Consider the following 23,804-nt stretch of genomic DNA (forward strand, 5'->3'; position numbering starts at 1 on the left):
ATGTAGATTAATCAGTAGGTAGATATATAAAATAAACTTTCCAACTAAACATCGAATCATTTATATTATAGGTTTGGAAAGGAACCTACAAATTTTAAATCAAATATATAAAAGTAACACCTAAGACCGATAAAAAAAACATTTCTTATTTTTTTTTAAAACACATGTTTTGTATCTTGTGCATTTTTCTTTACCTATGTTATACATCAATATTTTATTAGTTTTTTTAACTAAACTTCGAACAGATTGTATTGTAGGTTTGGATAGATAACTAAATGATCAAAACTTATATATAAAAATAACTATTAAGACCGATTCAAAAATATTTTTAACATATTTCGAAATTAAGCTCGTAGAGTTAATTTAGTTGTAAAATATTTTTTCATTTTTTTCGTTTTCTCCAATTTGTACAGCTAAATACAACATTCATGTAATTTGGCAAAGAAAATACCGCATCAATTAATGTGAAGTCACGTAGGGGAAAAAAGTGGCTTAGAAACTTACATGGAAAAAATGAGAAATTATTAAATTTTCAATATTTCGAGAAAAAAACATTTTTTCATCTCCTATACCGACTGAATTTCTAATTTTTTTCAAACATTATATTTTTTATATAAACTGAAAATGACAAGCGAATTAGTGGCAACTAATTTTATGGGTGGAAAATAAGTAAACAGAATATTATATTTATTTGCATTTTTCTCTTAGAGATGTTTATAGATGTTTTAACTTACTAACTGACCGCCAGTATAATGGTCAGCACGCTCGGCTACCGTACTGGAGGTCTCGGGTTCGATTACCGAAGGGGGTGAAAATAAATATTCGTGATTTTTGCACTGTAATATTTATTTAATATTACCCTGGACTGGTCCCTGAAGCGCAGGAGTGATCACCTTGCCTTCATGTAAGTAACAATCAAGATAACACTGCGTCAATACGACGCAGTGCCTTATGCCCTATTGGGTGTGGATAAGTGTTAGAATGAATAAATGAACTAACCACGACGCCGCTTTGCCGCAGGGGTAGGCAGAGAGAACAGAACGCAGCACTAATTTGTCCTTGCAACCAATCTTCGCCTCTTTCAAATTCATGGATCTCCTCATACATACCCACCGATTATTTCGACTCCCTGGCCTGACCACTTTTGTGTATTTAAAATACTTGATATTTCCAGATTTTTCTCGGTTTTCCTCTGCATTGATTTTCAACCACATTCGACTCATAAATTTGTTTGGCTGTTCTTTCTTCACTCAGCCAATTCATATACCCGAGCCATCTCATTCAATGCTTTATTTGATCGATAATGCTTATCTCAGCCTTGCATTCTTACTTTATATCACCATTCTAATATTAATATCGTTTTACCGCATATTTGTCAGAGAAATCGCATTCCGAGTGTATTCAGTCTACTTTCATCCTCCTTTTACCAACACCATGCTTCATTTCCATGCATTAGAGTTGAAGGCTCAATTGCAAAAATGTTGAAAATGTTAACGAGATTTTAAATTACTTTCCCTTAAGTCAAACAACGGTTTCTTATTAGTCCTTAAGGATGGTGGATTAAGCTTAACCGAATAATAATAAATAATATTCCAGAATATTTCTCGTGTTTATTTTTAAGCGAGCCCTGTTAAGCAAATCGTTCCCTCTTTTATTAATTAACGTTACGTAATTTAAACAGCGCGCTAAAAATATTCACGTGGAAATTTTACGTACTACCATAAACAGGAATTGCTGCTAATTCATGTACATTTAAATTGTTTTTTTCCCAGGATAATTAATTTCTTGATGAAAAATATGGCGTTTTGTAGAACGGAATATTCGTATGTCATATCCTTGAATTATTGTCGCTTCAAACGAGGAGGAATGTTCAAAAAGCATTGTTTTATAATCCTGTGAATTTTTTATTAAAAAACCTGTTTTTATTTTCACATATGTATGTAATATTTACACATACTATCGGATAAACGATTGTTTATTTTCTCACGACATTTTGTGTGTGCCGAAATACTATTTCACAAATTATAAGCTGCATAATACTTATTATTATTTTTTTAGGAATATCCCAGTACCTACGTTAAAATAACCCAAGGTTCTTTTGCATACATCCAAATAAAAGAGTCTTTGCTAAATAAAAGCTCTCTCATTCTAACGTAGGTGGGTATTGTGAACTCATATATACTATGTCATTTATGAATTAATTTCTAAATCAAACACAGATTTTTTGAGTCTACTAACATAGTAGACTCAAAAAATCTGTGTTTGATTTAAAAATTAATTCCTAAATTAAAATGGAGTTCTACAAATTAAACGCCAAATCAATAAATAAACTGTGACATGATAGTTATGATTAAAACCTAAATAAATACATTTATGTGGAAATTTTTGACAACATTTTTAAACTTAAGTTCCATGGATTTTTCTGACTTTTTTTATTACAGTAGTTTATATTTTAACTTTAAATATAACCTGCACTTCAAAAATATATCGTGTAGGCAGTTTTCTTTTAAATTCCATTTATTATGAAAAGAAAATACTTAAAGTTAGGATTTCTAAAGCAATTATTTCTCATTTAGGCTGATGTATAATATTATATTATTTGGACGAATAATTACAAGTGGAACGATAAAATGCTAGATAAATCATTATTACGCCTAGAATTACATAAAAAGTCAACTCGAAAACTAATGGGTACTCGTAGCAATGAAATATTATTTAGAAAATCTAGAAGAATTCCTATCCATGTGGGAAATTTTCATTTTATACATAGGTGTCCCAACTTGAGATGAAATATCTATACGAAATTTCGATTTTATACAAAAGAAAATGAATGTCTGAGTATCCCAGGATTTAGTTTTATGAATTGGAATCTAGCTAGCTTAAGAAATCACTTTATATACTGTTTTTTGCCATTCTGTTCATTATTGAATATTCATATTGCATTCACATTTAAAAGTTGTATAAGTATATGCAATGGTCTTGGATACCTGTCACATGCGAGTAGTAAATGTAAAGAATTAGAATTAAAAGCGATAGTAAAGATAGCACTACCAAAAATTCGTGAAGAGTGTGATGTCTAATAACGGGCAGAATGGTGAATGTTACACAAGTGTATAAAGTGGTAAGCTTATGAACAAGCATATCGTAGTCGTGCAGGAGAAAGTAACCAACTACCAAAACGTAAAATGTTCAGGAGGGCCATTTAAGTCACTTTTGCATGGCAATAAAATAAACATTAATGCAGTTAGTCATTTTAACTAAGTCAATAATTATACTTCCAAGTTTAAAATCCTTTGGGATTTTTTAATGACAATATTAAGCTAGTAAAATAGCAAATAGTCAATGATTACGTTTCTGTTAAACAATGCACTTGGTCACTTTCTCCTGTATGACTACGATATGACAACTACATTCTATTATAATTATGACTCACTGAAGGGTATTTATATAAATGCAGTCTCTCCATACAATCAGCACATCAAAACAAAATTTATTAGTAGTTGATACATTTTAAATGTAAAATGTTATTTGAATACCGCATCCTACATTCATATTAATTTTCAGCGCATCGGATTTAAATTGCATACAAAGTTGAAATAACTACAAATTGCTTTCAATGGTGGTTTTCTGTGATTGTTTGACATTATTTCGTGGCGAAATTCATTAGCTTCCTGCAACGCGCAGGGTCGGTCAGGGGTGGGCAAATATGGAGCAAAAATGCGACCCACAGGGGTTGTAAAATGTACTGTGATTGCTCCTGAATTGTTCATGAGCGGATCTGACTACAGGGTAGTCTGAATACTGCAAACTTTATGTTATTTTCATCGTGAAATTTCGAAATTTGTAATTCAACTATATGAGTTATTATTTATACGTGAGTAATTTTGAGCGAGCCTGAAAACTGCTCTACTATTTTAGTTTCCAATTTCAGATGACTCACAAATTTATGAACTCATTTTTATATGCTAAATGAAGCATTAGATGACTGTTCTGAAAAAAAAATTACTTTTATAAATGAAAGTAAACTTCATACTAATATAAATTATCATTAATTTTTAAAATATATGAAGTGGTAAATATTGGAACTTCTAGATATATAGATAAATCTCTATACACAGTTCTTGAATTCAATAGACATCACGAGAGACATCTATGGTGGAACGAGGCAACCTTATTATTTAGCACTTACTCTTTCATTTATGTGTGAGGTCCGAATCGTGGATTATATTCACATAATCAAGAAACCCTTAAAAAACACCTTTTTTTATTTAATGAGATACGACCGTCGTAAGCCCCGTAAATGGCCAAACTTCTTCATTTTTCTTCATCTTTGTTGAGATGTCAAAAAATAATATGAAAGATAACTCGATAATTTAAGATAATCCAAACTTGTGAACAAGTATTTGGACACACTCAAAAGTATAAGTATATAATTATAAATTTCTGCAGAGACATTTCGTTTTTAAAATAAAGTGCAGAATTTTCTGAAATTCGTCACGTGTTTGTCTGAAAACACGAGATGTAATTTTTAATTATTTCCATTTTGGCCGGCACATTTCTGTGAATCCAAATGATCAAACAATGCATGGATAACGAGGAGTGGTCAGTGTAACTGCTCTTGAGTTACGGCTTATTATTAATGGGAATTATTTCGGATTACTGCAGTAGAGTTGAGGTAATTCCAGTTCGTAAATACATGTACATAATATATGGCCCTGACAGTTTTATGATAATATGCCTCGCATTTCTGAGAACCCGATTGAATAGTGAATACTCTTTGTCGATTCCAAACCATCTCAACACACCTTATAAACAAACTCATGACTGAGCCTCAGCCTTGCATTTTTCCTTATTTCACAAATTGAACATCTATCATCCATCGTTTTACTTCACATTCGTCTGAGAGATTGCATTTAGACGGCATCAGTCTGCTTTTATCATTATTTATCCTTACAAACTTTCAAACATTTGGGTTGGAACCAGGACTCCATTGTGAGCCGCCAGTTAAATTTTTACCTTTTTGAAATAACGACACAGTTAACAAAATGGTATTACTATCTCATTTCCATGGTCCTTAAGTTACTCTTAGGTCGCTATATTTTAAGTGTATAAATTTATATACTTAAACTAACATTTAGTATTTGCTCTCCCCAAATGTCAAAGATCATAATGTTGGATGCCTTTTCGAGAACGAATTTCCAAGAACTGCCTACGCAAATTTGACTCTGCGGATAGCGACACGACACACTGTGGGTCTTTGGGTACGAGATTATTCTCTTTTTTATTTAAATTAAAGTTTTTCTTAGTAAATATCACTTTTTCATAAAATCTACTATGACACGTGTTTTGATGCATTCCGCATCATTTTCAAACACTGTATGTGAAGCTAATTCCAAACTTTAGAGTTTGGTCCTTGGGATGTTGAAAGTTGAAGAGGGGGTAGGAGCTGTTTCTTATTTTTATTTATTTGTTTAATTTTTATTATAGTTTTTCTTTTTTATTTCTTATCAGTGGAAACATAGACAAAAGGGGAGACGCTTGAGTCTTTGTCATATTGTAAATTACGAGTTTATTGTTATTTACAATATATTTTTATGTATTCGATTTTAAGAAATAGTGGTATTCACTAAGTTAAACTTTAAAAATTAAAAATGGATAAGTTTTACCTGATTGTGACTGCCGAATCAATTTATGACATTATTTTCGTTTGAATATAAAATTGTATTTTGAAAGTTGTTTTACCATCGATACATTTATCGAAATTCATCGATAAAATGATTGACGGGTACGTCTCGACACCAGTAGACATCAAAATCTCGGTGAGAGGTTATATATATATATATATATATATATATATATATATATATATATATATATATATATATATATATATATATATATATATATATATATATATATATATATATATATATATATATATATATATATATATATTTATATATAAAATATATATAATATATATATATATATATATATATATATATATATATATATATATATATATATATATATATATATATATATATATATATATATATATATATATATATATATATATATATATATATATATATATATATATATATATATATATATATTACTAACTTTTTTGTAAAAAAAAGTTTCAGTTTATATATTCCAGATTACAGGTCGTAAGGTGTATTACAGGTGCATTGTGGGTCTTGTAAATGCAAAGACACATATTTACCAAATATTTCATAAATTAGACCATAATTTTGTCCTTCAAGTATGCATAGAATGACGCACCGTGCGACAGTGGTGATAGGGGATGAGGTGCTAGGTGGATTCTGAATAAGGCTGTATAGGCACTGTAGGAGGAATCCCTAGAAGGCAACTTTCAGTGGGTTTCAGTAATTGTTATGATAATAAAATGCTTTGACATGGTTCCGTAATAAAGTGAGCGCTTCATTTGATTAAGATAATAATTTCATTAAAATTATCATTATTTGAAAAAAAAAATATACTTCATTGAATCGACAAATAACAAGAAATAGACTCGAAAGATGTCAATTATTCCTTGCTATATACAATATGTCTTTTTAAATATATATATATATATATATATATATATATATATATATATATATATATATATATATATATATATATATATATATATATATATATATATATATATATATATATATATATATATATATTTATATATGTATATATATATACATATAAATATATATTTATATATATATATATATATATATATATATATATATATATATATGCACATAACATATTAGTATAAATCATTTATTCGGGAAGACTCCAAACATTTAAACATTTAAAAAAGGTCTCTGCGAAAATAAAATAACTCAACTTTACCATCAATTATACACAACATTTAAAATTTGAATAGTGTTACCCTGACTTCCATCTTTCTTCATCTTTGTTCAGAAATATAAAAAAATATTCTTTATTATATGTAACTTACTAACTAGCACCCCTCATGCCGTTTCTCCCCAGGGGAAGGTAATAAGTATAAAGCGCCACACCAATCTTTCATCGCCTCTTCCGCATTCACGAATCTTTCGTACATATCAGCCTATTTTTAAGTATTTGAAATGCTTAATTATGCCAAGTCTTCTTATGCTTTTATTACCAACTACATTTGCCTCACAAATTTGTTTAACTGTTCTTTCTTCACTCATTCGATTCACATGCGAAAATCATCTCAACACACCTTTCTTAATTTTATCGATAATTCTTATCTCTTTTAACTTTATTATTATTTCAATACTCTACTTAACACTTTATTATTATTTTTAAATTATTATGTTAGTACTATTTTAATAAAAATTAATGTTTTTTTATGAAATTTTTTAAATAGTGGCATTTCTTTCATCCCAGTCGTCGAATGTAATACCTACATTTGAAAGATTTCATTGATTTTAAACTAAAGTAATTTTGCAAGTTATAAAGCAAAATTTATTCCAATAAAAACGACTTTTTATTAAAATCGTAATCTTTCGTGGATTTATTCCTTTTCGTGGTCTTAATCATACAAAAAACTTTACTCCACAAAAAATCCAACTGAAAAATTCAGAAGCATTGAATTAAGTATTCAAAGCGTAACTTAATGAATATTTATTTCTTTAGATTGAATCGCGGAACCAATAACTTCTTTACTTAGTGCGATTACACAGTATTGAAATACGGTATTGTAATAATTCAACCGGATTTTCTTTTCATTTGTATAAATGCATTATTGTAATCTTTTGGCTATTACATATTTTTGTGTTATCTCAGAGATAAGAAAAATTACTTACCTCTAGAACAGGGGTCGAGAAACCGGGGTAAATTACCCCAAATGGGGAAACATGATTTTTTTGGGGTAATAAGGAAATTTTTCTAGTTTGCTATTTCATAAACGTGTTAGTATTTTTACAAACTTAAGCAATTCAGAATTCGATTTAACGCTGAAGACTATTCAAACTGCTCTTATATAAAAAAGGCCCGATTTTGAAGTAATTGTATAAAAAATGAAGCAACATCATTTCTCCAAAACTGAAAAAAAACTAAAAACTTGAATTTTACATATTTACTATTTTCATGTGTTTTCTTTTTCATTTTCTTGTAAATTAATTCAATAAATAAATTTTATTTTAAATAAATATTGATTGTCTTCTTTTCAAAACGGGGGGAGGGGGTACTATCGATTTACGCAAAAATATTTTGGGGTAGTGGTAAAGTGCCCCGACCGCTGCTCTAGAGACATATTAATAAGAGCAAATTTCCTTCAAATATCAAACAGTCTCCGAATCTCAACATTTGACACAAAATTAATATACGTGCGCGTTTTTATCTATCTAAATATTAGTTTTTCAAAATCTTTAGTCTCCTAAAACTATTCACCGATTGCTTTGAATTTTTGACACGATGGAACGTTGCATTCGTGTGTTTTTAAAAGAGAATATAGGTAATAAAATGTTTATAATTTTATTATATTTTTTAAGACTATAATGAGAGCGCCATCTGTTAAAAGTACCAAAAAAGATAGGGTGCTTTTTGACAGCTGCTACGATATTGTTTACCCACAAATATTCTGAATTTAAACATATAAGAAATGGGTAATTTATATTTTCTTTCTTTTCCATTTCACCTTACTGAGTCAAAACAACGCGAGACTGCGTAAAAAAAGTTAATCTTAAAAAAACGCAATTTTTTATTTCTAAAATCAAGTGTTTTAAACAGATCCACGTAAAAAAAAAAGATGAGAATATCATAGTTTAAAGTGAAAATATTATTGTTGATACTTTTGTTGGCAATGAGAGGTTTTCCAAATAATCTCGAGGGAAATCTACATATTCTGGATGGTATGAATGTCGAAATTTGGCATAATCTGTGGTGAATACCTGCCTTATAAAGCCCAGACGGATTTCGACCGTTGAATACAACAGAACGGAGATACCATACTTTTATTCGAAGTTTAAGTTTGAAACTTTCATATAATAAGCGAACTTTTGCAATACAATTTGAATGGTCGATTTTCATGGTTGACACTGTCAACTTGACTGTTTATATTTAAACCAAATAACTAACTAACTGTCATGCCGTTTCCCCATAGGGGTAGGCAGAGAAAATAGAATCTGTTTTTGCAAACAATCTTTACCTCTTTCACATTCATATATCTCGTCATACTTACCAGATGATTATTCCAACTCCTGACTTGACAACACATTCAAGCATTTGAAATACGTGATCATTCCAAGTTTTCTTTGGTCTTCGTCTGCTTCTATCACCAACCACATTCGACTCATAAATTTGTTTAACTGCTCTTTCTTCACTCATTAGATACACATGCCCAAATCATCACAACAAACCTTATTTTACTTTTACCGAAAATGCTTATATAAGTCAAGCATTCTTTTCTTATATCACCATTCGAACATCTATCGCACAACGTTTTGCCACACATTCGTCTAATGGAACGCATTTCAACTGCATTCAATGTATGTGCGTATATTATTTTATGTATATATACACACACACATATATGGGGAGTGCCTTCCATATAGACTTACCCGCGTGACATATAAAAATGCAATCAGCACCTACTTACCTTACTAAGTACCAGCTATCTTATATTAGCATGTATATTTATACTACCATATGTAATTTCTGTGCTTGTCAATCATGGGTAGTATGGTGAATGTAACACCAGTCTATGATAGTTTGTAAGTCCTGTAATATATATATATATATATATATATATATATATATATATATATATATATATATATATATATATATATATATATATATATATATATATATATATATATATATATATATATATATATATATATATATATATATATATATATATATATATATATATATATATATATATATATATATATATATATATATATATGTGTGTATTTATAAATTTATATTTATATCTGAATTCTGAATTTCTGTGCTTGTCAATCATGGGTAGTATGGTGAATGTAACACCAGTCTTCGATAGTTTGTATGTAAGTCCTGTAAATATCCATACTCTTCGTCTATTTTGAGATGTCATCTCCTTAGTGGACAAAATGTGTATGTGTGTGTGTTTATATACTAGCAAAAACATTAAACAGCCTCACCAGTGTAACAAATTATATTGAATATTATTTCATACAATTTGTTATGGCGAAGAAAGTACTTTGGGCACAGATTGCTAAAGCGACATGACGTCATCTGGCTGACGTAACACATTATTTGGACAAATTATTTCGAGGAGAACTGTCAAATGCTCGATAAATCATCATTACGTCTACAGTTACATCAAAAGGTCAACTCAAAAGGTACTAATGGGTACTCTTGGGTATGAAATATAGTTTGATAAATATTGAAAAAAAATGTATGACCGGAAAATTTCTTCTTGAGCTCTTTGTATCTCAGTCAACTCTCATCATCAATTTTAGAATCATGATAGTTTTGTAGTTAATTGTATATTTTTATTAAAATTAAAATAATAATTATTTCAACTTACCAATGCAATAATTAAATTTAATAACAAAAAGGATTATTGTTTTTTTAAATATTTATTTACAATATTTTCATTTATTGAAAGCCTCTTAAGCTCCTATGATATATACATTACATAAAATAACAGTGAAAAAAGTAAAATATATTACATCAAAATGAGTAAAATAATTAACATTGCAATAAAACAAATAAAGAAGTAAAATCAATATTACATAAAGAAAAACATATGTACATACACACACGCGCACGTACGCACACACACACACACGCACACATACACTCACACGCATACACACGAGCACCTACACACACACAGGCACATACACTCACACACACACACACACACACACACACACATTGATTCTTTGAACCATATTTACAATTTCAGTAATAAATAAAGTTACTAATAACATAGTGTTAAGAACCCATTGACTAACTTCTTGAATCGCAGATTATGTCGACATTATTATTTATTTTTGCAATTTTTTATACGTTTTAATAAATATAACGGAATTTGTACATGTAAGATGAAACTTCTATCTCTCAAAAATGTTGCGAAAACCTCCCGCCCTCCTTTGCTGCCGATTATACAGATATTAAAAATATTTCTTAATTCCGACTTTCTACGCATTCGTTTAATATTTCATCTCTTTGGTCTCCAAAATGCGCCTTCTCCAAACCTCACACCCCTATTCTCGTCAGAAAACGTACAGCGCCATTGCAAAACTCATTGCAGAAAGATCAAAGAGTCGGGCCTAAATTCTTCGTGGCTTTTTTCTACCTTTTCCTTTATAAGGAATATTTTTTGTGAAATAATTAAGCTCGTCAAAGCTTTCGAAAAATTCCGTTGAAATAAAAAAAAGTAATAAATAAAAAATTCTTTACTTTTAATTTTGTACTTACATTTCGTGGTGAAACTACATATTGTATACAGGAGCACCCTTTTAATTCGTTACCTTTGGAATTGATTCAAGGTCAGAAAAGCTCAGATTATCAGAAAGTACAGAAAAATATGAATTCAATGTCAAATAATCAATCTCTGAACCTAAAAATGACCGTATGAATATTTATTAAATATATGGCAATAAACCGTATAAAAGCTGTTTTTTTATTAAAAAGCAGTTAAATAATACAAACAAATGATAATTATTTTGTTTGTTTAACCTAAAGTAAAAAATACTTCTCTAAAAATCAATTATATGTATCCTAAAGTAAAAGCTGGAGAACGGTCGGATCACAACCAGAGTGACGGTTCTACTATAGTGTTTAAAAATAAAATGAAATCACTATTTATTTGACAGACGTCCGGGTTTCATCGTTACCATCATCATCATCAAATGGTAGTATAAGTGGAAAAGCTTTGAAGTTGTTGTTTCATAATATTAATTATCACATTAATTTGAAAAAAATATGTAGGAGTGTATTTAAATTGAGTCACTACTAACCTCCATAGCCCCGTGGTATTATTTGACACACCGTTCAGAAAATGTTAAATATTTAAGATGTTTTTTGGTTGGATAATGCTACTTCTTAATTATTGTTCAAAAGATCTTTATAAACATAATATTTATTCCCAAATTTATAATTAAAAAATAATAAATCTTAGCCTTTGGGTCTTACTAAATCTCTGCCTACATAATTAATTGATTAAACCACAAAAGGCTTTTTGCTTGTTAAAACATAACCAATGCGCAATATTCTAGGGAAATGAGTCTTAAAGTTCTGTTGAAATTCCGCGAATTAAGCTTTTTTCATTAAATTAAGTAATTAGTCAAAAAGTGAATTTTTCCAGTAACAAACAAGTCTAGCATCCTGCTCGACAGAGTAGCGTTGTTTTTAATTACTGATGCAATCTTCTTTGAAAAAGCGGAGAGAGCTTGCTCCTGTTTATTATAACTAAAACAGAAAATAAAATGCAAAATACATGTATATTTACTTATATACAACAAGTCGTAGCCTGGAAGACATTTAAATATTACTTATCTCTCGGGCATTCATTAGTTGTTGCAATTACGGAAGTTCTTATTTTTTAAAGCAGCTTGCAAAACATTCTATAAACTTTAGATGAAATACGATACCATTAAAAATAGGAAACATATTCGAATCATATATATCATATAATACATGAAATATATTTTATCATTTATTGATTCGGAAGTCACTTTGTTGTAATATCCATCCATTATTGATTTATGTTTTATTTGGTATATACCACTATGTATTTCTTGAAATCTATTGTGACACGTGTTTCGATCCATTCCGCATCATTTTGAAACATAGTATGAAAAAACGATTGAATTGTCTTTGTTAAGTGAGTTTTACAGACATAAAAATATCTGAAATGTTTTGCCTACACATTATATTACAAACAAACATATGATCACGCCACTTTACGTCAAGGTAAGCAGAGAATTAATAAAATTGTCAAACTCATTAATAGACTTGGTTCGCGACTTCCACATACTAATACGAGTATCTCCTTATACGAGCACATGAACGTTCGCTATTCCTACTCTTAAACTGTATTATTTTAAGGATTAGAAGTAATTGATCACAGCATGTCTTATTTGACCTTCTCCGGCTTCTACTTACAGCCACATTCTATTCGTAAATCTGTTACACCGTTCTCTAGTCCTCATGTCCAAACCATCTTAATACTTATTTTTTTCTCGAATACATATCTTTTAAAAAACTCTTTTGCCCTTATCTTTACCCATTTGACAACATTTCAAAGTTTATTTTATTTTAATTCTTATTAATGATTAAAATTGTAAATCCCGTCCCATCGTTATAGAAGAGCTGTTTTAAATAGTGACATATACAATACTTCCTGTGTTTGTAAAACTGTTTCTAGCAGTTCGTTAGGAAACTTCATTATCTCAATTCGTCCTGCACGTGAAACAACTTATTGAAGTTAAAAGTTTTAATGTACGAAACGACTATTTACTTTTATATTCAGGAATAAATTACCTTGCACATACAAAATACAATAAACTTGTAATCAACAATTCATAATATATTCATTTTTATTTAATGATAAACTCCATGAATATATTGTAATTTAATTAAAATGTTACTTTATTTTAAAATCACTATAAATGTTTTACTTTAACTTAATTATAATGTCTACCGGTTTTACCTTTACCAAGACTGATTATTAGTATTAATCATAGCATTAATCAGTTTTGATAAAGAAACGGTTAGCTTCAAAACCGATAGACATTATAATTTAGTTACAATAAAATACTTACCGTGATTTTAAAACAAAGCTACATTTTAATTATAAAATTTAAAATCACAAATTTAGTGCTTCAAAAATAAATTATATCAAATAAATTAAAATACAAGATTAGTCCAAAAGCTCTTGCATATATTTAAAAAAAATACAATTCATTAAATTAATCAGCAGTATATTTTTCCTCCACTACCTACAATTTCTTGCCTGATGATAGGTAGGTAGGTAAACAGCTGAAGGCAGGTAGGTAACGGTCTGTTTTTTTATTCATTTCATAAATGAAGAAACATTGGAAATAAATAATAGCAATTTCTCAAAAAAAAAATGTATTTAACATTACCTAGACTAATGCCTGAAGCGCAGAGCTGATCACCTTTTCTTCGTGTATTCAACGGGTAAAGTAACAGTGCTACGATACAATGCCCAATGCACCATTGAGTGCAGATGCGGGTTATTATGGTGATTAGGTGTATTTGGACATTAAAGTGATGAGGGACTTTGGTTCTGTTTTAGGAGATATTAATTTTTCATTTTTTTACTGTGGTAGGGATATTTGTTCTTTCATTGAAAACCATGGGAAAAATGTATTTAAGGAACATTGTTCAATTTATAATATGGTGGTGTAGTATTTTAATACTATACAAAGTGAACGATGAATGATAAGGAGAGTGTTACATAAACATTAAAATTAAATCAGTTTTTTTTACATATGGTTGTTTACTTGGGAAACCGATTAAAATTTACAGCTATACTACCGTACTAACACTTCTACATCGTGAGTAATACTTAAGTAGGCATAATTAGAAAAAAAAATACACATTAACCTACTTGAACCAAAGAGCGGGGTTGAAATCCCCCTAAAACAACGTTTACTAATTAAATCAAATTGATTGATATTTATTGTAATCCGTGGGTCTTTTTTGTTTTAAAATATTCAAAACATATGGTTTTTAATTTATTGTTTTGATAAAAATTCTCAAGACCTACGCTGAAATCCATCGATATCTGATCGAATGGTCGAAAGGTCCGTGTTATCGTGTGTTAATCATATTAACCTAAGACATTTTATTTATTTCATTCTAACGAATGCGTATCACAACCGTGTGGAAGCGAGACAACATTCATGAACTTCAGATCATTCAAAGCACAATTCACTTAGTCGATCAGTGAACACGATACTGAATGCACGTCGTTTGTTGCTAGCTCCGTATTATTATTGCATACAATATTTCTATGAATATGCCTGGGGTCTTTCAAATACCTCTCTTTGTAGCATGCATAATATTCTGATGCCTCGGGTGAAGAAGGTTAAAATAACATTTTCGTACGTAAATTTGGGGATTAATGTTTAGGATAAATTTGCGCAATAAATAATAACAACTTACATTCAAGGTATTAAATTAATAAACACCATGCCTCGGAAGCGTTATTATTTTGTTTACTCATTAGCAAGCCCGTCAGACGTGTACATAAACAGGTTATTACAGCTGTGTGTGACCCATTACTAATTAATAATACAAATTAATTGTGTAACCTTATTTAATTGACGTAACGTACTGTTTGGGCAGAAGCCGATTCTCGGGCGGCAGAGTAACTTGCTAAATTGTGAACCCCGGCGAAATGTGTGTGATAACTGCATACCTTTCGGCCCAAATACAATTTATAACAGCGTCGCTCCGAGCTAGCTGGTATGAAGGCATATCCCGGACTGAAATACGGCCTTATGAGCAATTTAACTTAATTAATGACTCGCCGGGGAGAGAGAGACTACTTAACCCTTCACTTTTGGTTTCTGGTCAAACGAAACAGGCGACACATTGAGGGCCATTGGAAAATATTGTCGAGTGTGACAAGAGTCGAAATCTACAGGTAGAAAAATATGTTTAATTTTAATTTATCATATTAATATGACTTCCATATTACTACCGATTACTACCATATCCCACCTAAATACATTTCATCATTTTCGAATACGTATATAAACATCAAAAAATCGAATACGTATATTAACGTTTTTTCATAATTAATTCGGCAGTCACTTTGTGGTAATTTAAATTAAGTTTCACATTTTTAATTTAAGTTTAACGTGGTTAATGCTACTATTTCTTAAAATCTATAATGATACGCGTTTTGATGCATGCTGCATCATTTTTAAATTTCCATATCCGGAATGCATTCATACACGGGTCACAATGAAATAAAGTGAAATAGTGGTATTAACAAAGTAAAATTTAAATTGAAAATGGATGGATAATATCACAAATTGATTGCTGAATCCAATGATGAAATATTAAAAATATTGTTTTATTTTATTAATTAACGTTTTAAAAAAACATGCAAAGCAATATACAATAGGCTTTATGGTATATTTTTCTTCTTCCTGTATCATGTCAGGACCCCATGTCTATCACTGAGAGTGTGTATCCCCGTCAAATGTCGAATAATCTGGAGCCAGGAAATATGATCTCTGCCTATACTTTTGGGATACATTTTGTAATATATTATATTGATTCTTAGCATATCGCTCACTCCTTTCAACGTCATAAATCAAAAAACTTGATTTTTCAGTATATCGTTTTTAAAGTTTAAAAATATAATACAATGAATTAAAAATAAATATCAAGCCACTTATTGAACTTTTTACTGTGCAACAGATTATTTTAGGTAAAACCTGAATGTTTTTTCTCCATTTGTAAAATATTTAGTATATTTAATAAAATAATTAAATAATACCTTTTCTTCAAAGTGCAAAAATAACACTTTCTGCCCTGTAGCGAGTAAATATTAAGTTAAAAATATGCCGCTTTTGCTGGAATACAGTACATTTTCTGGGCATTCCGAAAACACGTACAACTGAAAATTGACGATTTTTGAAATTTGACGTTGTTGAAAGGAGTGAGCGATACGTAAAAACGGTTATTTACTATGAAATTTATGATTTTTAAAAGATAAAGATTTTTTAAGAGGTGAGGTACTGGTTATTAAAAATAAATAAAGAATTTTGTTACAAGGTCAAACTTCTAAGAGAGACACTAAATACGGCCAATATAAAATTAAAAGTATAGTTTATTCTAACAACAGGACCGTTTTTATATTACAACATGTATTTACGCAATCAGCTAATATAAAGAGATTAAAATTTGCGGTAAAGATAGAAGAAATTTATCAATATTACATATTCCGCCTAAGCCTATATTGAGTATCTTGCTTTAACTTTTACAACATAATTTGGGAATACTTTATATAATGCTTAATTTATTCTATATGGGGGGGTTACTTCTGGATGCTTTGTATTTTATTTTTAAGCTCTGATGTACAAAATATTGCAAAACTTTTCATGGGATATTTACAAGTCGGCTCTTAGTCTGTACACTTCAAAGTGAATATAAACATTAAGTTCTTTTCCCTGTCACATGCCTTCCATCCGTTGTTCTCTCTCAACTTTAATAAAATACCGACCCGGGAGCTAAACTTTTAGCTTCTCCATGGGTATGTATACATATTTATACTTACTTCTTTACGTCTATCCTCTTCTCTTTAGATTTTTCTTAACTTTCTGCTCAATATGCAAACAGAAACACAAACATCGACTTTTCCACGGGAAATTAAAGTAAACACCTTTTTGTGGATGAGAATTTAGGTACTTTTTTTGTACTTGCAATCCAATTTTCTTTGGTAAGGTAAAATTTTCCACGCTACTGAACTCAATGCTTTTGTAAACATCTCAATAAGGATGCAAAAATATAGAAGTCTGCGTTTAAGACTTACAGGGCTTACGATTTGTCAAATTTTGGTCAAATTCGGACTTCAAATTCAGTGATCATTTTATTCACATATATCATTTACTATTCCAGCCATGATTGACAACTAGACCACTTAAATTTGGGAAGTTGTATTTATCCTTCAATTGACGCCTTATTTCACATACTAGCTCTCGGCACCATCCATGGCTGAAACAAGTCAGTTTTCATTTTATTATCTAAGAAAAATATAATTTTTTACAGGAAGTCATATAACAAGCACCTCGGCCATAATATTTTTTTAGGGAAAACCTTTTATGGTTTCTAAATCTGGCTTTGTTCAGTAAAAATTAAACCGCTTCTGTTATACAATTTCTTTAATTAAATGAAGCAATTTGGCGCGAGGAAAGTAATTTGTTTTCCCCAAAACGAATTGTATTTTACTTCATTCTTTAATTATTTAACCAGAGTAATACAAACGTGTCTCCTGTTTTCTCAATAAAGCATGAAGTATGGAAAATACCTACTGATTTAATTTTTGAGATCTCAACGTAGAAGCCAATAAATATGGAAGTCTGAGTATTTACAGAGCTTACTGCAGACTGGTTTAAGTGATCACTTTACGCACGTGCAACATTTACCAATTCTACCCATGATTGAAAACACTGGTCACAATATAGTATGAAATATGATGAATATTTGAGACCCTCCTGAAAACGTGATATTAATTTTTTATGTAGCTTATAATTCCATCAGTTATTTTATTTTCAACATTTTGAGTGTGACTAATTATTAAACATTTTTCATCACTTAAGATGTCGATAATGTAAAAAAAATCCTCCTAAGTGAATCCAGATTTGTGATTTTTTTTCAAATCTCTTTTTACACAACACAAAATATTGTACCGACTGATTTCATTATTTTGTGACAAACATTCTTCCCTCTTACTGACTCTTTTTTTTAATGAATTTTTTTTTATGCCGATCATGTATTATTTAATTGATGATTTTTTGACTATGATAAAAATCGATGTTTTTCGTTGTATTAAAAAAAAGATTAAGTTTTTGATCATCTTCAAATTATAATGATAAATTGAGTGCCATGAACACTATACCAGACGCAAAATAATATATATTCAGCTCTTAAAATATGCAGTCTGTAAAGATAATTTTTACCTGTTTAATATTAATAATTACAGTAATGAATACGCTACAAATGAAAATTCCTTCATTCATCCGGAAAAACTCCAAAATATTCAAACTAAAACCTGTCGGATGTAAGTTTTCAGGTTTTCTGTTCACGTTTCCTTATTCAGGCGGCCCTTGAAGCCTCCCAGACGGCTCTTCTCTCGAAGGGAAGGCTTTCGGTGGACTTGTAAAGTTTTAATGAAGGCTGTTGTATTCTTCGAGCCTCCTTTTTTTGTTTTCCGGAGGTGAGCGAGAACGCGAGATCAGTGTTATGGCCCTACCATGATGTATAAACTTTGCTCGGGAGGGCTTAGGAAAATATTTTTCGTCTTATTTTCACCTGGCTCTAATTATCTTTTTAATGGCCACAAAGGCGTCGTGGGATGAAATTTTAGTATCAAGAATTTACTGTTTGATTTATTATACCTGCTACGTTAAATACATTTTAAGTCATATTAACCTTTTTTAATCGCTTTTAATTAAATCGTTTTTATTAAACCACATAATATCCTTTTTTATGAAAATATTGTGTGCTTTAGCATGATATTGTATTTGCGTCCTCGGTTATTTGATCAAACCAATTTCTTATTCAAACAAGCACATATTGACGAATATTATATGTAACGAATAACATTGAATCATTTCATCGATAATAATGTGCTGGGATACATTTTATGCAACTTTTTTAACATGAACTTATGTACGTAGATTTTCCACGATTCGAAAGTATGTTTACATAGACATTTAAACAATGTTAAACTTAAACGCTTCTTAAGAAAGTGTATCTAAACATGACTAATAGATTTATATTATCCACTGACACTTCGTGATGGAATTGCATTTTTAATTTATTATTAGATTAAAACCAATATTTTTAGCTTTTCCACTTTTTTATTTGACCAGCGACCGGGTTTCGTCGTTACCGACATCATCAGACTAGTGAGAGGCTATACAAATTGTTATATTATATATAAAAGAAGGCAGGAGTTGATAACCAGTCTGATGATGTCGGTAACGACGAAACCCGGTCGCTGGTCAAATAAAAAAGTTTAAAAGCTAAAAATATTGGTTTTAATCTAATAATAAATTAAACATGACAAGTTTTGAGAACTACGGGGGTTTACATCAACATGTGAAAATACAAACTGTTCATACTCAGTTTGTATTTTCAGCTGTTGACGAGGACATCCATAGTTTTAATAACTAGTTTCGTTTACATTTATAAACTTAAAAGTGTTTTTAAACAAGTGTTTTATTTTTAAATTAAAATCATCATGTTTTTCCATCGAATGAATACTAAATCACTTAATAACATATTTTTTATACGCTTGTTTGGGCTCATATTTTGGTATTTAGGATAGGAAATTAATTAGAATAATAAAAAATAATGGTAAGATTTTGGAGAAAATATAATGATATCTAAAATAATATTTATTGCCTTAATAAAGACTTGCAAAACTTTCTTATAAGGAATAAGCTTTTTTCGTACATTCTTTTTCAAAGGTTCTGTTGAAATTTATCAGTAATTATGAATTATGCTGGTAATTTTTAAGTTAAAAAAATACCATCATAATCCAAACTGCGCCAGCAATATTCTTTTTAATTAACTGATAAAATTATAAGCATATAATTTTAAAAAAATAATTTACATTTTCTAGCGTTTCTCAGGTTTGTGAATAAAATCCAGAATTCGGACCTCACAATCAAATGAAAGAGTTTCTGCTTAATAAAAAGCTTCCTTCATCCTACCATGGATGTCTCTAGTGAAGCTAGGTGAAGTCAAGCACTGTGTTTCATGTTTGATCAATATATGTAGAAGTTTCAAGAATTTGACCAGAGTGGTTGTCAATCATGGGTTCAATTGATGAATGTTACACTGCGTAAAGTGATTACTTAAACTATAACAGTCGTAAGGTCTTTAAATACTCAGACTTTCATATTCTGTGACATCTACGTCGAGATCTCAAAAATTAAATCAGTAGGTATTCTCCATACTTCATGCTTTATTGAGAAAACAGGAGACACGTTTGTTTTGCTGTGGTTAAATCATTACAGAATGAAGTAATATACAATTCGTTTTGGGGAAAACAAATTACTTTCCTCGCTCCAAATTGCTTAATTTAATTAAAGAAATTGTATAACAGAAGTGCTTTATTTTTTACTGAACAAAGCCAGATTTAGAAACCATAAAAGGTTTCCCCCAGAAAATATTATTTTTGCTGAGGTGCCTGTTATATGACTTCCTGTAAAAAATTTGATTATTTTTCTTTGACCTCTGTCATCGGATTGATTCGATGATATATAAAGGAAAAGTAATCCTGTAAATATCCGGACTTCCATATTCTTCTTCATCTATGTTGAATTACGTATAAGTTTTAGAGTTCCCGGTCGGATTACCAGGACATCTGACACCCTAGCGCTTCCCACGAGTAAAACAAACTCTAAACATGGTTCCTATACTTACGTTCATCAAAATTGGTCCACGATAAATATGGGAATTTTGATGTTCTACTCGACATTGTCAGTCGATGTTTATATCGTGGTGTGTCCCAATTTTAACATAATTTGTCTTGGACTTGAGCTTTGATCTTTCCCTTTTCCCCTTTTCCTTCCTCCCGCCCCTCTTCCAGGTATTTACAAATTACGACATATCGTAGTCGTACAGGAGAAAGTGACCAACTAACAAAACGTATAATGTTCAGGAGGGCCATTTGCGTCACTTTTGCTTGGCAAGAAAATAAACATCAAGCTGTTAGTCATTTTCAACAAGTCAATATATTATACTTCCAAGTTTAAAATCCTTTGGGATTTTTTTCAGGGCAATATTAAGCTAGTAAGATATCAAATAGTCAATGATCACTTTTTTCTAAAAAAATGCACTTGGTCACTTTCTCCTGTATGACTACGATATGTGAATTTTTGTAAATGAAATGTTACATTTAACTATTTTTTGTTACTCATTATTGTATATGTATTTATGTAACTGTTCTGTTAAATTTCTAAATATATAAATAAATGTTGAGATGTTATTATTTTATTCCTTTTTTTAGTCTATTCCTTATCGTGATAAGACCTCGGAATTTTTTTAGCATTTTGAAAATTGAGTTATACTTGTTTCACTGGGGGTTTTCCGCTTGTAGGGTTCAGGAGTCTCTCTCGCGACAGGTGTGTGGGTGTCTCTAAAAAAGTTATTTCGAAAACTTGAGAAACATCAACGAAATGGTTTTATACTCTTTTTTATGAGGTACTACCATCCACGATAATATGTTGTAAGTTTGGCAACAGACTCGTGACTTGAACACTCTTGGAGGGTGAAAACTCGTCAAATAATAAAATGAAAACTATAGACTAAAAATAGCTTCGGTAAATAATGTTTTGAATGATAAACCAATCTACAAATTAGTTTAGTAAAATTATCTTTTACGTTATCATTGACAATATTTCCAAATATTAAGTTTATGTACAACATTTAGAGTGTATCCAAATACTTGTTCACAAATCTGGATTTTCATCACTTTGGAGTTATTTTTTACATTTTATTTTTAACTCTCAACATAAATTAAAAGAATATAGTAGTTCGAGTATTTATAGAGCTTACGACCTGTTATAGGGTAGTTAAGTGATTATTTTACACATCATTCTTCCCATGGGTAAGTGATCACTTTAAACGTGTGAAAGTGATCATTTAACCATTCTATTACAGTACACAATCCCTGTAAATAACCAAATAATGTTTGAGAAATTCAAATTTGTGAACTACATAGGATTAGGACACCCCCAAAAATGTTGCATATAAAATTTGCCTGTTTTTTTACATAATCCATTTAGAACTTTCTAAAACTAACCATAAAGTGTAATTTTCAAAAATTATTATTGAAACATTTTGTGCACAAACTTCGTTAGTTTATTCATTACCAACGTATCAAAACATATCATGGCCAAACAAAATAGCACGTTTGTCCGTAGTTTAGAAGTTTGTGTAAGGGAAGCGAACACAAACACGTATTTTGTTAGTCTATTTCACAGTTTGGGTTTAGTAAGGCCTCCTTGTTATGTAGTTAGAAGTGATGGAGTTAAAGTTACTACTGTTAATGTGAATCATCATTATCGCCGGAGACAAGTTTTCAGGATTTTCGCTGAAAGGGAACTTTGTAATAACTCTGAAACATTTACACCGAAGACAAACCCTATTAGTTAATTCTTACATCTTACTTTGGTTAATTATGTATATGGTGTAACTTGGGTATAATATCTTTTAAAACCTTTCATAAAATTGATTGAAAACAAGTTGATTTTATTTACTTTATTATATTTAATATTATTTTTGGACATCTCAGCGAAGATGAAGAAGAGTAAGCTTTTGAACACACTCAAAATATTGTTTACTTTAGTCGTGTACTGGCATTACTTGATGAAACTGTATTTTTTTATAATTAAACAGTAAATATATTGTATATTATTTATTGACTTGGCGTTTAATTTGTAGAACTCCATTTTAATTTATGTATTAATTTTAAATCAAACACAGATTTTTTGAGTCTACTAAGTTGTATTTTATTAACAAAAAACACATAAAAAATTATATTGTGACAATTGTTTCGCCTTGTTAGGGCATTATCAAACGAATGTGAAGATCAAATGGACTACGGTCCTTATGTAGCTATACAATTCTAAGTGACAGTTTTAACATGTGCAGCAATAATTTATGGGAGACAACAGTAGCTAATGGGGGATGTAGGTATGTACCCTTATATTTGTTTTCTGGGAAAGGAAGAATTTATCGACATGGCCATATTTTAGAGATTTTAATACAATTGTTGGTAATATTATTTTTAAGAACTTTTATATGTAGATGTAATTATTAGTTTATCAATAACGCATCATGCAAGCATGTTTTTTGTTAATAAAATTCAACTTAGTAGACTCAAAAAATCTGTGTTTGATTTCAAATTAATACATATATTGTATATTTTAAAAAATCAAACACATGAATATACCACTTTATGAGTTTTATTTATATACTTATACGACTAGTTTCGAAAACTTACAGATGTTTTCATCTTCTGGTAAAAATTAAAACTAACGAACAAAAAATATATTTTGCTCGTT

At 29.8% G+C, this 23,804-nt stretch overlaps 1 protein-coding gene across 1 annotated transcript in view; it reads left to right on the top strand.

The window, feature by feature from the left end:
• LOC148305616 (dipeptidase 1-like) overlaps window positions 1-23,804 on the top strand; it is a 213,542-nt gene that overhangs the window by 173,928 nt on the left and 15,810 nt on the right. The gene's annotated exons all lie outside the window — the stretch shown is intronic.

Source organism: Brachycentrus maculatus, unplaced genomic scaffold (assembly GCF_059751285.1).
Source record: "Brachycentrus maculatus isolate JH-2025_06_01 unplaced genomic scaffold, ASM5975128v1 h1tg000268l, whole genome shotgun sequence".
In the NCBI taxonomy this organism is placed as follows: domain Eukaryota; kingdom Metazoa; phylum Arthropoda; class Insecta; order Trichoptera; family Brachycentridae; genus Brachycentrus; species Brachycentrus maculatus.